The 16,127-nt window shown below is 36.0% G+C and overlaps 1 pseudogene; it reads right to left on the reverse strand.

Annotated features, from left to right (window-relative positions):
- Positions 1-10,340: 10,340 nt before the first annotated feature.
- LOC101834858 lies at positions 10,341-11,251 on the reverse strand (annotated as a pseudogene).
- Positions 11,252-16,127: the final 4,876 nt, after the last annotated feature.

Genomic DNA, 16,127 nt, shown 5'->3' on the forward strand with positions numbered 1-16,127 from the left:
ATGTGGGAATTGATTCCATGGAAATAGGCTTAGTGATGGTTGTAAGACACAGTGTGAGTGCTGGGTTTCAAAATCAGGTCCTCTGCAAGAGCAATAATTGCTCATAACTTCTAAGGTAACTCTCCAGAACCGCATTCCAGTATTCAAAAGAATTACAAAACATGTTTAATTGAGTTACATTTGTATTTCAATAATAAAAGCATAGCAAATTTTAGTCGCAGTACATTACCTCTGTCAATAATTAAAACCACAAAGGAAACTGTATTTATAACTGACTTTCTAAAATACAATTAATGCCTTCCTTATTTGAAAATGTTGTTTGGAATGAATAACTAACATGAGTATCTTATGTTATTTCAAGACCAATTTAGTGAAAAATCTCACTCCCATCAAATAGTCCATGATTTTAAACATTTCATTTAATGTATAACTTTTGGTTTGTTTACCATAAATCTATAAATTGTCAGTTGATACAATAATTTTTCCACATTCAGGAAAAATTTTAAAAATAAATTAATATCATAAATTTATATTTATATTTCATTAACATAAAAATAATTGTATGTCTTCATTAAGCATTTAATGACTAATATAATCAATGTTCTCCACCTTCCTTGATCATTTTTCTATCCATGCTAAATTTATCTTAAAGCGTCAATCAAGAAACTTCCCATAAGAAGACAGAAATTATTACCTTTTGACCAATAAAAATTCCTTTGCATTTGATTGGAAAATCTTTTCCCAACCCTTAACTCTCAGATAATGTCTGTTTTGAGGGTGAGGTATGTTTCTTGTATGCAGCAGGAGGATGTGTTCGGCCTTCGAAACAACCTTGTTCTAATTTAAATTTAAATTTAAAAAGAAAAAAATATATAAAAAATTCCTTTGCAGATCTCTAAATATCTTGCTTACATGAGTTTGTGGATGATAAGTTGAGAATGTAAAATAATTCATTTGTAAGAAAAAATTAAATTTCATGTGGTATAAAGAAATATTTAAAGCAAAATATATTTCTAGCAAGAAACATTATACTTATAGTTCATTTAAAGTATTAGTCATAAGCTTTATACTTTTTCATCATTTTATTCATTTTTGGTGAAATAATGTGTGCTTTTCATGTAGCTTCCTTTGTGCAATTAAAGACTTGGAAATCTATGCATCTTCACTATTCATTGCTGTCAGTGTCTTTTGCTATGTAGAATGTTCTTGATGCTTCAAATGAAATATTGTCTCTATATTTTGAAATGCAATGATATTTATCTAGCAGTATTAATGCCATCCAGATTATACAGACATTCAGATGATTTAATGTATTGACAATTTTTATCTCCCATCTACAGTAGGTAGCAACTACATTAATAATACATAAAGTCAACAAAAAGGCCAAATTGAAGCAGAATCAAAAGTGAGAGTCATCAAAATTCTTCGTGAGCTACAAAAATGACTCAAAATGGAAGATTCCATGCTCTGTACAGCTTAACTCAGATAGAGATACTAAATTCTGTAAGAGTGGCTGTCGTAACATTACCAACTAAAACATGAATCCCTTATCTTTAAAGCATGCAAGTATAATCTTAAAAAAACACATTCTCCTTTGAATATTCTATGAATATTTTTGTTTATTTTGGTTTTGGATTTGTGGTTGTTATTGTTTTATTTTATTTTTTTAATTATTTTTAGTTTTTATTTATACTTTGGTTTTATGTCTGTAATCCATATCTGTTCCAATACCTCTCCAAAAATAGTAATAAGTTAAAAATTTAATGTTTTCACTGGGCATTCAAATGTACTGCAAAGTCCTCAAGACTAACGGTACCAAACAGAGCATAACTTCCAGAAACAACTGCACTTACCTCACCTTTACAAAGTAGATGAAGCAAATTTAGATTGACACATTGGTTGAAAATAATAGTAAACACACAGTTCATAGATGGTAGAGGTGATGTAGAAGATCTGAAATAACAGCAAACCAGAAAGGGCAGAGAATACAGTTGGAAATCAGTGTCTGTGACTCCTTCCATGGGTCTGCATTGCATGGAAGAGCCTGCAGTGGGAAGAATCTGCTTCTCCAGGATGCTATAGTAAGAATAACCTATACTGAATTCAATGACACTGGCTTTGTGTGTTTTAGAGACTCACACATTTAACCTTACTTCTATGGATAGATTATCATATTTTGGGCAGACTGACTGACTGTCCCAATTTCTTTAACCTGTAAGAGCTTGAATTGAACAGTTAAATGAGTACTGTACTCATGTCTCTCAAACTATGTTTCTTAATCACATGATTCATGTTATATCATCACTGGAAGCACTGCCTTAGCAGAGGAACAGAAACTCACACAATTCAATACATCTAAGGCACACTTTCTGTACCTGGTTTGCTCAATTGTCAATGAATTACTATGGAATTCTTTCTGAGTCTTGCTAGAGAGAAAGCACCTGCACTGTGAAGGAGTTACAGTTGACAATATGATTCCTGGCATTTGTGAAGAAGCAGCAACTTTAGTGAGGTTCACGAACACCCCTTTGCATGATTATTTTTTATTCTTCATTACATATATATTAACTGTCCTCACTGTTTTGGTTTGTCTGAACTTTATTTGAGAAATAATTATTCATCTTCCTAAATTATTTCTCAGTTGTATGTCCAATTTAAATATAAAATTGTGCTATTTTAGAAAGGTATAAAATATTCATAATACACTATAATATACTGTACTCCAATTAACTATTGCACTTGCTCATGAAAAATAGCTGCTACTTACAAAAATTCATTTAAGGTCAATATTTTGTATCTAACTTTTCTACAAATTTTACTTAGGAATACCCTCTCGGTTTTTAGTGGACATAAATAGTTCTTGTTCAATCTAGTTTTATCTGGTGATTTTTTCATTAAAACATTTGGAGATGTTTCTATAATTTAGCATCTCAAGAATCACCCATAAAATTTAATATATCAAAACCATCATTTTCTTCCCTCACATTAACTATCATCTTTCATGTACCTGTTTCTTATAAGGAAATCATTGACTTTAGAGACCTGCTTTATTCCAAATATAGTATTTCATATTTATCTTGACAGTATACTGGGCTATTAAATTTAATCATTCCTTTCCAAAGGCTAGTAGAGTACACAGATCATATATCCATAAAACATTTTTAAACATCAAAATATACAGATTTATAATATGTCTCTGAACTCACAATGTGGAAATATCTTTCTCACCTGTTAGAAGACTGGCTATGTGTGTCTCACCTGCCCAACACCTTTAATAGAAGCCTTCCCACAGGATGTCAGAAGAAAAATGTTACTTCTGCACTCCAAAGGGAATATATTAACTCATAATGGTACAAGACATTGATGTTGTTGCTGGCAGCATTATTACCTAAAATTTCGCTTCTTCAGCTAGTCAAAAGCATTGCAGAGGCTATAATGCATCTAATTTGGATAGTGAGTTCAGACTATAGCAATAGTAAATGAGTCATCCTGAGTTCTCTGGAAAACAGCAATTAGGTTACAGAGGTATTTCCATTTGCATTAAAACTTCCAGAGGAGAAAAAAGGAAATATATGAATAGGGACTAAAGTTGACAATGTCAGGAACAAAATGTGTAAATATTATTGGTACAAGAGAATTGGAATAATGAATTCCCACTCCCATGTACTGCCCTAAATTACCCTTACACCACTGGGCATCAGAGGTTGAGAAATTCTAGGTCACACAGTGAACTTTCAAGAATTTCATAAATATTATCAGGGATTGAATTGTTTAATTGTGATACCTGAAGTCTGTTTTTTGGCCTGTCAAAGACACCTTTCAAGATTCCTAAAATCTTAACAATTTCTCTGATAATTTATATGACTACAGAATACTGGAACTCACTTTAAGCAAAAAGCCTTTCCAATTGTTTTACAAACCCATGTCACTAGAAAAGGTTCTATTTTCAAGGTCTTATTCTTATAGATAAAATAAATTAAATATTACTCAGAAACTTGGAGCAAATTGTATCAGAGTATTTGAGAGGAAAGTAAATAAAACAAACATTAACAATAGAATAGGCAATCTAGAGATATCCCAGCTTTTTGAGGAAGAAGTCGAGAAAATCAGTCTTTCTGAGTTATAATTGAAGAAAGCAGGCAAACTCAGTAAAGGAATCTCTAAACAGCCTCATGGGAAATGACAGAAGTTCTAGTGAAGCATGTAGCTTAGAATTTGGGCCATTGTGCAGAAATACGAATAGGAAAGGGAAAAAAACAGTTTCTGAGTTGGTAGTCATAAAGCAGGCAGACTTAGCAGTGAGAGTCTATGAGCTGCTACTTTACTCAGAGAGGCTTCTGGGGAATGTGAGTTCCTGTCTCATCCAGGAGACATTCAGTCCTCCCATCTCCCTAGGTTTCACATGTATCCTGTTTGCTTTCTCCTGGAGTCATGCTGTTCTTATCAGGATGTAAAATAGGATTTTCTCCTACTGGCAGGCTTCTTCAAACTCAACTGTCTACTGAAGCTCCCTGGAGTACTTGTCAAAATGTATCCTCATCTGAATGATCTATTTGCATAATAAATTACTCTTAATTGACTGTGATATTTTTATTTCATGGAAAGATAATTTGATGCATTTACTTTCATTAAAATGAAGGTGTTAACAAGTAAACATGTAATTACCTCTAAAGACTTGGTAAGGCTCAAGTCTCCTATAACTTTAAAAATCTGCTGATTTTTAACTAACTAACTAGCAATATCAGTAAAAAGATATAATGAAGAACATACTTATATATATATTTTTAAATTTAAATTTAAATTAGATACAAGGTTGCTTCACATGTCAATTCCAGGTCCCTCTCCGCTTCCCTCCCATCCTCCCGTGCTTTCCCACAACCCCCCCAATATCCTCTCATTTTCCCAATGAAGGTGAGGCCCTCCATGTGGGTGTCCATAGTCTGTCATTTCATCCAGGTAAGAGCCTAGACTGTACACCAAGAGTTCAAGGTGAGAGTGCATCTCTCATTGTTGGATGGCAGTCCAAAGTCCATTTGTATTCCTGAGATAAATACTGATCTACTACCCAAGGCTCAATAGATTACCTAGGCCTCCTCACTGACACCCACATTCAGGGGGTCTTGATCAGTCCCATGCTGGATTCCCAGGCATCAGTATGGGATTCAAGAGCTAACCCTTGTCAGGTCAGCTGTTTCTGGGGGTTACGAGCCCAGTCTTAATGCCTTTGCTCATCAATCCTCCCTCTCTGTCACTGGATTTCTTGAGTTCAACTCAGTGCTTAGCCATGGGAGTCAGCCTCTGCTTCCATCAGCCACTGAATAAAAAAGGTTCTGTTTCCCAGACTCTCTGGCCATGGGAATGTAGGCTAGCACTCACCAGTTCTATGTCTAAAATCCATACATGAGAGAGTACATGCCATGTTTCTCTTTTTGTGACTGGGCTACCTCGAACAGGATGGTTTCTCCTAGTGCCATCCATTTGCTTGCAAATCTCAGGATTCCATTGTATTTTTCTGCTGAATAGTACTCCATTGTGTAAATGTACCACATTTTCTCTATCCACTCTTTGGTTGAGGGGAATCTAGGTTGCTTCCAAGTTCTGGCTATTAACAATACTGCTGTTATGAACATAGTGGAACAGACATCCTTGTTGGATGAATAGTCATCTTTTGGATATATGCCTAAGAGTGAAGTTGCTGGGTCTTGTGGTAGGTTTATTCCCATTTTTCTGGGGAATCTCCATAATGATTTCCAAAGTGGCTGTACAAGTTGACACTCCCACCAGCAGTGGAGGAGTGTTCCCCATTCACCACATCCTCTCCAGCATAAATTGTCTTTGGTGTTTTTGATTTTAGCCATTCTGACAGGAGTGAGATAGTATCTAAGATTTGTTTTGATTTGCATTTCCCTGATGGCTAACGATATTGAGCACTTTCTGAAGTGTCTCACAGACATTTTAGACTCCTCTGATGAAAATTCTCTATTTAGTTCTGTAGCCTACTTTTTAGTTGGATCCTTTGGTGTTTTGGAGACTTGCATCTTGAGTTCTTTGTAAATTTTGGAGATCAGCCCTTTGTCAGATGTGGGGTTAGTGATGCTTTCTTTTTTCCATTGTATATTTTTAGCTTCTTTGTCAAAGTTCAGATGTTCATAAGTGTGTCAGTTAATATCAGGATTTTCAATTGGATTCAATTGGTCTACCTGTCTATTTTTCTGCCAATACCAAGCTGTTTTCAGGACTATAGCTCTATAATAGAGCTTGAAGTCAGGGATGGTGATGCCTCTGGACATTGCTTTGTTGAACAGAGTAGTTTTGGCTACCCTGGGTCTTTTGTTTTTCTATACAAAATTGATTATTTTTTTTCAAAATCTGTGAAGAATTGTGCTGGTATTTTAATGGGGATTGAATTGTATCTGTAGATTTCTTGTGGCAGGATTGCCATTTTTGCTACATTGATCTTACCTATCCAAGAGCATGGGAGATCCTTCCATTTTCTGAGGACTTCTTTAATTCCTTTCTTTAAAGATTCAAAGTTCTTGCGACACAGGTCTTTCACTAGTTTGGTAAGCGTTAACCCATGGTATTTTATGTTGTTTTTGGCAATTGTAAAGGGTAATGTTCCTCTGATTTCTTTCTCAGCCTTTTTATCATCTGTATATAGCAGGGCTACTGATTTTCTTTAGTTGATCTTTAGCCTGCCACTTTTCTGAAGGTGTTAATCAGCTGCAAGCGTACCTTGGTAGAGTTCTTTGGGTCATTTATGTAAACTACGATATCATCTGTAAATATTGAAAGTTTGACCTCTTCCTTTCCAATTTGTATCCCCTTGATCTCCTTTTGTTGTCATATGGCTCTGGCTAGAACTTCAAGTACAATAATGAAAAGGTGTGGAGAGAGTGGACAGCCTTCTCTTGTTTCTGATTCTAGAACAATTGCCTTGAGTTTCTGTCCATTTATTTTGATGTTGGCTGTTGGTTTGCTGTATACAGCTTTTATTATATTTTGGTATGATCCTGTTATACAAGATCTCTCCAAGACCTTTATCATGAAGGGGTGTTGGATTTTTCAAAGGCTTTTTCAGCATCTAGTGAAATGATTATTTGATTTTTGTTTTTCAACTTGTTTATATAGTGGATTACATTGATGGATTTTCATATGTTGAACCATCCCTGCATCCCTGGGATGAAACCTACTTGATCGTGTGAATGATTGTTTTGATGTGTTCTTGGATCTGATTTGCCAGTATTTTATTGAGTATTTTTGCATCAGTATTCATGAGGGATATTGGTCTGAAGTTCACTTTCTTAGTTTTGTCTTTGTGTGGCTTGGGGATTCAAGGTTATTGAAGCCTCATAGAAAGAATTGGCAAAGACCCTTCTGCTTCTATTTCATGGAATAATTTGAGAAGAATTGGTATAAGCTGTTTTTTTAAATTTCTTGTAGAATTCTGCACTGAGGCCATCTGGACCTGGCCTTTTTTTTGGTTGGGATATGTTTGAAGGCTGTTTGTATTTCCATAAGGGTTATAGGTCTATTTAAATTGCCCCTCTGTTCTTGATTTAATTTTGGCAAGTGATAGGTATACAGGAAGTCATCCATTTCTTTAAATTTTCACATTTTGTGCAGTTACAGGTTTTCAAAGTATGACCTGATGATTCTATGAATTTCCTCAGAGTCTGTTGTTATGTCTCCCCCCTTTTCATTTCTGTATATATGCCTAATTGACGTATACAGAGGACTTCCCCATCATCTCCTATTTTCTTTCCAACAAAAAGAAATGTCTTAACTTTAACATTGCCAAATAATATATAACAGAACAGTTATCAAGTAAGAACACAGTTACAATATTCTGTCTATCAACATTTAGCAAGATTTAAAGAAAATATCATCCATCCCATCCTTGTGAGTCCAAAGTTTTGTATGGAGCTTATCTTTTATCATAACTAAGGAAAACTATAACTATAACTATCTGTCTTCAAGTCCATCAAAGACGACAGAAGGATAATATATAAATGTTAGAATTGACAGAGACATCTTGCTACCTGGACTGTCACCCGAAATTCCTCTGTAATATTGGGGCATCCATCTTCAGCCCATAGGCCACAGTGTGTCTGGAAGCCTGCTCAGCTATGCAGGAAATTTCAAACTGTCCATCTGCATCAGCAGTCTGTCAATCATTTTTCTGTGTCCTGCAGAAAGACTGGCAGACTCTTCCATGAAGCAGGAACCCTGTAGTACTGTTGATTTCAGCAGTCACTTTCCTATGTGTCCTGCATGTCCAGTTCATACAGCAACAGTCATGCAGTCCAGGTAAGAGCAGTTTCTTTCCCAAATGGCTAATCTTGCCACATTGAAAGCAAACTCCATAATGAGTTTCTTCGATGCCCATCTTCCTCTCATATGTAATTGGTGCTGCAAGGTTCAGATATTTCTCATTGTCAAGAAAAACCCTAAGCCATATTAAAATCCATTTTCTGAAGATCTTTGAAAGGGTTGAATACTGTTTGTCTATCTTAAATATATCTCTGTATATCTAGAATGCCTAATTTACCTAACTATAACTTCTGACTATTATAAGTAACTATCTATAGTCTGTATTTAATTATGCATTATGTTTTAAAAGATCAGTATATGCACAACACTTAATGAAGAGGAGAAATATACACATCACAAAATTGACCTTGAATTTGTATCAATAAATGAAAAAACATAGCAATACAAAGTACTCATTCCCATATCATAATCCCCTTTTTCCTTTAAAAAGAGATTGGCTGTGATCATTAACCAATTATAAGCAACCCCATTCAAATGAAAACTAAGATTTATAAACAAGATGGGAATTGGGACATCACTCATTCCAAACTACTTTGTGCTGGATTGGGGTGTTTTCATACCATGGGGATCATGACAAAAATCAGAAACCTGAATAAGTCCTTATTTTCAGGGTCTGAAAGGATGCATAATCTTAGCTGTCTCAACTGTTGGAACACCTGGCCCCCTGCTTCTGGGGGTCATGGATCATCAAACCTCCCAAGCCTGGAAGGAATCCACAGCTTTCCATTTTCTAAGGAAACATAACCAAAAACTCTTTTCCAAAGTAACATATCCTTATACTTAAATTTTGAAGTCAAGGTATTTTCAAAAGATATAAGTTGAATTCATTCAGCAGCATTTATAATCAAGTGTACTTTAGTAGTTGTTCCTTCCTTAGCAATCAAAAAACTGAAAAACACAATAGCATACAGTATCCAGACTCTCTGTGTACTTTCCAACTTTACATGGCTTATTTATTTATCTATTATTATGACTTCATTTCTTTTACTTTTATTTATCTATATATTTCTCTGAGACAGGCTTTCTCTGGAAATCTGCCTGCCTCTGCCTCTAGAGCAAATACTACCAGCATGTCCCACCATGGATGGCTTCTCTATTTAACACTATGCTGTTTCTTTTTCTCTCAGTCCTACATATATTTTTATGCACACTGTAAACCTTTAGAGGGTTTTCTTCATCCAAGTTTGACTTTACTGTAAATCTTTATGTTTTTCTGGCCACGTCTCTTAGCTGTTAAAACCACGGCTGTTTAAACTGCAGTTTTTCCAAGTTGGCGGGCGTGTTACTCCAGCTCACTGTATCAGTCTACGCTGACATCCAGCAAAATTTGCCAGCTTGGAGACGTGGTCACTGCCATTTCTAGCTGTGTGTACACACTTTTCAATTGTTAGTAGATCCTCTTAAAAGAACCTTGTTGTTTTTTGTTTTTATTTTGTTTTGTTTTTGCTTATGCTGAGTCAGGAAGACTCCCTTAAAAAAGCCACCTAAGTCTCTGCCTGTCGCAAGCAAAACAGAGCCAACCTGAGAAAAATGCTGCTGCTAAGAAGCCATACTTTTCTCCATTCTTTTGTTTCTAAAATTCCTTTAAAGCTTTTGTTGTTCTACATGGAAATTCAATCCCATATGCTGACACCATTATGTTGAGTAAAGGCTTTTCTTTGTCAGTCGCTTTGGTTTTTCCCCACCAGGCACCTGGGCTCTGCCACATTGTAGTCCCCAAATAACACACAAGATGCTGTATTAATTATGAAGATGTTGGCTATTTGTATGTTCCTTGCAGGCTAGCTCTGACTTAAGTGTTTACCCCATCTAATTATTTTTCTTATCGGTGAAAGGGTCCGGACCTCTTACTTCTATGGCAGCTACACAACAAATCCCTGTGTTTCTCCTTCACAGAGTCCTTCACGACTTCTAGTCCCACCTATCTTGCTTCCCTCTTGGCCAACAGTTATTTATTGACATATACACAGGACTTCCCTATCACTAAAATCACAACAATGTTCCCTTCATTTCAACTCTGAATGTGACATTCGAGACCACACCTTGTGCACAGCCCTTTTCATCTCAGTGTTCCTCAGAGTATAGAAGAGGGGATTCGTCATGGGGGCAATCACAGTGTAAAGACAGAAATCTCCTTCTCCTTATTCTCACTTCCTGCAGGTAGAACGCAGGTACAAATAAAGGGCACAAAAAATAAAACTACCACCATCACGTGAGTACTACAGGTTGAGAGAGCTTTGCGTTGCCCTGCAGATGATCTTGTCCTCAGATTGTACAGAATGAGCATGTAAGAAGCAACTAGTACAAGAAAAATTGCAACTACCACCATCCCAGAGTTGGCAATTACTTAAATACTGACAACATGAATATCTTTGCAGACCAGTTTCAAAAGAGGGTTGACATCACACAGGTAGTGATTGATGTGGTTGGGACCACAGAAAGGCAGCTGAGCACCATGAGCAGTAAAGCAATGGCGTGCCAGAACTCCATGACAATCAACATACTACATCTCTTCTTATTCATGATAGCCATGTAGTACAGGGACTTGACAATGGCAACATAGCGGTCCAGGACCATGGACACCAGGATGAAGATTTCCATACCCGCCAGTAAGTAGGCAGTGAAGAGCTGTGTCATGCATTCATTATGGGAAATGTTTTTTGTTGCTGCCGCCAAGTCCTTGATGAGTCTGGGAACCATAGTGAAGGTGTAGCAGAGGTCCATGAGAGAAAGGTGACATAGGAAGCAATACATTGTTTGCTCGATTAAGTGACTGTAGGTGACAGTGAGGAGTATGTCAGAGTTCCCCAGTAACACAGCCAGGTAACAAAGCAGTAACAAGAGAAAGCAAACAAGCTCTAATTGTCTGTTTTCCCAAAGATCCTTAAAAAAAACTGACATTTTTATGATTATCCATGAGCTCTATGTGATAAAACAATGCACATCTGAAACTTAGTTCACCTGAAATTAAGCAAAATGAATGCCACAATTTTCATAGATCTTTTAGCTTTATAGAGATTTTAAATTGAATGTAATCATCATATTAGATATTTTAATAAACATTAATTTAAAATGCATAATTATACTCCTAATGCTTAATTAAATACCATTAATAATTACTCTATGCCATTAAATTATGTATATATGTATGTATATATTACATATATTTAACTCATATAGAGCCAATTATGTTCTATTCTGCTTTTCATATTACACGGGAAAAATATATAAGTGGCAGGTGTAGGCAAATTACAGATATCCTTAAATTTGAAGAGATCTAAGTGCTGCATAGATTTCCTGGAACCATTCTATTATTTCCATAGTATTATTGTCCAATAGCATGGAGTATTCTACTCATTTTTCTTCCTTGTGAATGAAAAAGGCTTATATCACATTTTATCTAGCATTCAGGAAATATAAAATATTTGAGACTTCTTTCTTCTGAAATTTCACATATGGTTTATCTGTAAAAACCCCAAGTCACATTTAGCATTTCATACATCTTACGAAGTTGATAATCATTTTCAAAAAGGTGCAAGTTCTAAATCACAACAACAAAATAGCATGAATTAAATGAAAAGACTTTAAGTACTCCTTGGAAAATTACAAAAAAGCTGAAGACACAGAAGATCTAGGAATAAAGAATTTGAGGTAACTACATGTCCTTTAAACAGAAAGGACAATTATTTGTATTTCTGTACAAATATAACAGCATGTGTTAGAACTAAAGGCTTACATATTAGAGTCACTCCAGAGACATGTTCATTTCCTAGTGTCATGACCTTTTTATTTTTTATTTTTTTAGATTTTTGAGACACAGTTTCTCTGTATTGTTTTGGAGCCTGTCCTGGAACACACTCGGTAGACCAGGTGGTCTCCAACTCACAGTGATCCACCTGTCTCTGCCTCCCGAGTCCTGGGATTAAAGGCCTGTGCCACCAACGCCCAGCTAGGACCTTCTTTTTAAATGGAATTCTAGCAACGTGGTAGCCTTGTGATGTGGACATTTTAGAACACAAAGGAAATATGTGAATGAACCAAGTTTTAATAGCATTTCAGTGCTCTCCTTAGTAACTTTATTTCTTATAGATTATATATTTAAAATAAACTGGGCTTGCAGTAGAAGCAGTAAGGTCAGAAGCTTGCCCCAAAAGCATCAAGGTCAGAGTCTGTGAATTTATTCTTCTCCAGATGAGAAATCTATTATTTCGATGCCCCCTGCTTCAATTGGTGAGAAGATGTAATGTTCTGATATTTGTGTTTTCCTACAAGTAGATTGGGTAACCTCACATTAAACAACTATCAAGTACACTTAAATTATATCTTTGTATATGTTTTTTCCAGGTTCATATTATATGGAATGATCTCTGGAATGGAGAGCAAAAATTGTGCATAAACAAGAGAATCAAAACTGTAGAAGTCACAATTCTTATTAGTGAAAATGTTAACTAGATATTGTAATTATGAATCTCTTTTAACATGCAAATCCAGGGCTTTCTTACTTCCTATGATCAAATTGTCTAACCAAATCAAAATCTGTATAGACAAAAAAGGCTCCAAGGCTATTTCATAGAATCCTAGAAGTCCAGTGAAATCATATCATTATTTTGAAACATCCACAGGTCCTATTCTATCCCAAACTCCCTTTGTTCTCTTTTTAGTTTGACTTTTAAGAAAGCAAAGAAGGAAGGAGAAGAAATAGGCAGGGAAGACATAATGTGGTAAAGAAGAGAGGAATGAACCAATGAATGATGGTAGGGAGGGAGGGAGGTAGGAAGTCATATGCTTCTTTGGTTGGTGTCCAGCTTTGAGGATATATATACTTTATCAAGCCAGATAAATTATAGCATTAAAACAGGCTCTAACTATCGAATCAGAAGCATGAAGTGGATTAATATGTTGCATTCAAATCCAGGAAATGGGGGAAATTCTCGTGTTCCTTTATTAGCCTTTTTATATATAGACTTTTGACATCCTCCTGTTCTTTCATCCATCCTGCTACCATCCCATCCTATCTAGCTGGTCTCCTTCCTCTACTTACAACAGTCCCTTGGTGACTATCATATCACATACCTGCTTTTCTCCTGCTTATCTTTCTATTCCTATAATACTGAAGTCAGTATCTCCCTCATCGCTCTCTCACTTCTCTCCTTTTTCTGTCTCTCTTGCCTGTTCTGCTTTCTCTATCCCACTCTTCATCTCCCCTTTCTCCTCCCTTCCTATGTTATTCTGCCTTTTTCTGCTTCTCTATACCGCTCCCCTTCTCTGCCTTACCTCTTTTCAGTCTTCTCTTTCTTTTCCTTTTTGTATGTTTCTCACATGCACACACACTTACATAATCAGATTTAGAGTAATCTAATTTCACTTTATTTAGTAACAAACCTTTTATCTCAAACATATTTTCTGAAAGTTATTTTGATCTAAGCCCAAGATGTTTGGATTAAAGTTCAAATTCCATATGTTATATGTAATTACATAGACAAGAAAAAGCCTACAAAAGCAACAAAAGAGATCAGCACAAATAGCTGTTAATGTGAGCCCTTGAGGTCTCAGAAGCGACCTGGGAGCAGAGCTTTCAGGATGAAATCTCAACACCTTTGCAGACATCCAAATAAAATATACCAAATAGTGTCTCCATAGAAAATCCTTCCCTCTTTCCTCAAATACAAACATGTTTCACTGACAACATGGGACTTTGATTTAGAATGAGTTCTTTTAATATACTATGTAGAGTCTATCTTTGATTTCTAGTTCTGGTCTCCATTCTGAAAGGCAAGTGTTGGCAAGGTCACAGAAAAGCCTCCATAGGATCCGGTCTACTCATGGTGAATCTTACAAAGGAGATGTGTTGTGCAATGAGCCAACATTTGTATCCTCCATTCCAAGGGTATTTAAAGTAGTTTCTGTGAATTTCAAAGGTCTTGTTATTGTACTTTCTCTCCCAGGAATTAATTATTTCCTATGATGGAAAGTCTCTGTCTTAGAATCTGGTGTTTTGGAAACAATCCATGACTTATCCTTTCTTTCACAAACAGTAGGGTTCCACAAGCATGGAAAGACAACATTTAGTAGATCCCTTACTCCGTCTAACAGTGTAGGAAGTGGTCTCCTGTACCAACTCGGTGATAAGTATCTCCCAATTTCTCTTCTAAAAGTTTCAGTGTGGCTGAATTTATGTTGAGACCATTGATCCATTTGGACGTAAGTTTGGTTCAACATTAGTAAATCTATCAATATAATCCACAATATAAACAAACTGCAAAACAAAACCACATGATCATCTCACTAGATGCTGAAAAAGCCTTTGACAAAATCCAGCACTCCTTCATGATAAAGGTCCTAGAGAGATCAGGGATAACAGGAACATACCTGAATATAATAAAAGCAATATACAGTAAACCAACAGCTGACATCAAATTAAATGGAGAGAAACTGAAAGCAATTCCTCTAAAATCAGGAACAAGACAAGGCTGTCCACTCTCTCCATATCTCTTCAATATTGTACTTGAAGTCCTAGCTACAGCAATAAGACAACAAAAGGAGATAAAGGGGATACAAATAGGAAAAGAAGAAGTCAAGCTTTCACTATTTGCAGATGATATGATAGTTTGCATAAGTGACATGAAAAACTCTGCAAGGGAACTCCTAGAGTTGATAAACACCTTCAGCAAAGTGGCAGGATACAAGGTAAACTCAAAAAAAATCAGTGGCCCTATTATATACAATTGATGAAGTGACTGAGAAAGAAATCAGAGAAACATCACCCTTTACAATAGCCATAAACAGCATCAAATATCGGGGGATAATGTTATCCAAGGAAGTGACAGACCTGTATATCAAGAACTTTGAGTCTTTAAAGAAAGAAATCAAAGAGGATACCAGAAAATAGAAATATGTCCCATGCTCTTGGATTGGTAGGATCAACATAATAAAAATGGCAATCTTGCCAAAAGCTGTCTACAGATTCAATGCAATTCCTATCAAAATTCCATCACAATTCTTCAAGGACCTGAAAAGAACAATAATCCAACTTTATATCGAAAAACAAAAGGCCCAGGATAGCCAAAACAACCCTATACAATAAAGGAACTCCAGGAGGCATCACCACACCTGATTGCAAGCTCTATTATAGAGCTATAGTCCTGAAAACAGTTTGGTATTGGCACAAAAATAGGCAAGTAGACCAATGTAACCTAATTGAAAACCCTGATTTTAAGCCACACATATATGAACACCTGATTTTTGACAAAGGAGCTAAAACTATACAATGGAAAAAGAGAAAGCATCTTCAACAAATGGTGCTGGCATAACTGGGTACTGGTATGCAGAAGACTGCAGATCGATCCATGTTTATTGCCTTGTACAAAACTGAAGTCCAAATGGATCAAAGATCTCAACATAAATCCAGCCACACTGAAACTTTTAGAAGAGAAAGTTGGAGATACTCTTCAATGAGTTGGTACAGGAGACCACTTCCTGAACATAACACCAGTGGCACCGACACTGAGATCGACAATTAACAAATGGAACCTCATGAAGCTATAAAACTTCTGTAAGGCAAAGGACACAGTCAACAAGACAGAAATGCAGTCCTCACAATGGGAAAAGATATTTACTGACCCCACATCTGACAGAGGGCTAATCTCCAAAATTTACAAAGAACACAAGAAGCAAGTCTCCAAAACACCAAAGGACCCAATCAAAAGGTGGGGTACAGAACTAAACAGAGAATTCTCAATAGAGGAGGCTAAAATGGCCAAGAGACACTTAAGAAAGTGCTCAACATCCTTAGC

The sequence above is a fragment of the Mesocricetus auratus genome, unplaced genomic scaffold, assembly GCF_017639785.1.
Source record: "Mesocricetus auratus isolate SY011 unplaced genomic scaffold, BCM_Maur_2.0 Super-Scaffold_100004, whole genome shotgun sequence".
NCBI classification, from domain to species: Eukaryota; Metazoa; Chordata; class Mammalia; order Rodentia; family Cricetidae; genus Mesocricetus; species Mesocricetus auratus.